The following is a 2,125-nucleotide window of genomic DNA, read 5'->3' on the forward strand; positions in this document are numbered from 1 at the left end:
AGAGCTGTTAGTTTCATGTGATACTTTTAATTTCATTTGTCACCATTAGAGAAAAAAGAATACAATGAATAGTGGTTTCATGTGCCATATTTGGCTATTTGCTTGGCTGATGGAAAATATTTATTTGTTGGATATCTGAATCTTGAGGGACTTATTTTGAAGGGAAAAAAATCAAGAGATTAGATACTAACTTTCAAATAACTTAATTAATGGAGTAGGAATTTTGATTTACTAGTTTCAAGTTACCATATCCATTAAAAAAAATGTAGCATTACTAAGACTCTCATTAATAAGCTGATAAAGAATATAATTTATGTAAGAATGTAATATTGATACATCATCTACCATTTATTTGAATAACTTTTTTAAAAGTCAAACATAATTGAGAATCAATGATAGATGATATAGTTTTCTTTATCTAATAAAAATAGTGAATGAGTATCTTTTATTTTTAATTGATAGATGTTTACTATTTATTTAATATCTAATTAATAGATTTATTGAGTCTCAAAAAGTTTGACCGGTCAGAACCGAGTTTAACTATTATAGATAAAACTTCGAAAAAACAAAAAAATAATAAAACATTTAATGTTGGCATAAATAAAGACTTATGCATTAATACTATAATTCCTGCATATAAAAGCTTGTGTCAAACAATTTATTTGCTACTTAAATTTAAATTTCAAAGGCTTTTGTTTCTTAGTATAAGTTTAATTTAGGACAATACATTTTATTGCAAATTTTATCAACTTTTTTTTAGGGAGGTTTTTCTATCTATTTGTTTTATTTGTATCATTTTTCATTCCTATTTATTTTTAAGGTTTAAAAGTTTACTAGTTCATTAATTATTACACATTTTTCATGTTTACCTTATTTAATACTCTCTTGATTTATTTAACTGATAGAAAAAATAAAGAGTACCCTCAATTTTCTTAAAATTATACAAAATATGTCTCCATTTTCAAAATAGCTAGGAACACCTAGGCATAGTTCGACAAACCTTTAAAGTAGCTTCTCAAGTAGTTTGTAGCTTTTTGAGCCACTCAAAAAGTTATTAGAGGCATTTGGTAAACAAAAATTTAAAATAAGTTATGAGAGGCATTTTTCACTCCGAATTCCGTGTTTCGAAGTTCTAACCGTAAACCGAAATTGAGAGATTTTTATTATCCGACCGGGTATTAGCCGAAAATACTCGGGAATGATTTAATCGAGAATGTGTCATCGAAAAGGTCACATCACTTTCATGTAAGAACCTTGCTTGTTAAACAAGCAAAAATACATATTCTCTTACACAAAATCACCTAAATCATTCAACAAATCCTTTCACTGCACCACTATTAGATACATCACCTATGATAGTCTAAATCTACTTACTTTGAATTAAATTTTCTGATTTGATGAGGGTGGGACTCTCCTATAAATACCTCACCTCATTCTCTCGTTTTTACAAAAAATTTCCTATACAAACTAAGATAGTCTTTTATTTTCTCTTCTTCACCTTCTTCTCATACTTCATAGAAAGTTATGAGCTTTTATTATGTTGTTCATAAAGTAGAGTTTATATTTGTTCTTTAAGTATTTTATGAAGGCATAACTAAAGGGGATGATAATAAAATCATGTGAACCTTTATGTAGTTTTTGACCTTTGTAAATCTTGAAATTTCTTCCTTGTTCTTAGATGGAAAAACTATATCTTTGGACAAGGTTAGATGAGTTATTTGTTTGGAAATATTAGAAATTATTGTTAGTATTTGAATATGTTTAAAGGTGATGATTTTAACATCAAAGGAACCTTTAATGTGTTTAGGAAAAAGTTTGTATTTTATTCTTGAAAGTTTATGATGTTGATGAGTTGTTGTTGAAAATGTTTCATTTTTAGTTTTTTTCATTTTTAGAAAGTATTATAGCATATTTTACTCTTTGATTTCCAAGTTAAAATAATGATTTGGGATAAAAGATGATTTATTAAAGTCTTGACTTCATAAACTTAAAGTGTTATGAAGTTTTGGATATTAAAGTAGTAGAAAGTCTTACCTTAGGATTTATTATCATGACTATGAAATTAACACTTACTAACCCTTGAAGTTTTTCTTAAAAACAATTAGGAGGTGTTAAGTGATAAGTG

Source organism: Lupinus angustifolius, unplaced genomic scaffold (genome assembly GCF_001865875.1).
Source record: "Lupinus angustifolius cultivar Tanjil unplaced genomic scaffold, LupAngTanjil_v1.0 Scaffold_385, whole genome shotgun sequence".
Classification (NCBI taxonomy): Eukaryota; Viridiplantae; Streptophyta; class Magnoliopsida; order Fabales; family Fabaceae; genus Lupinus; species Lupinus angustifolius.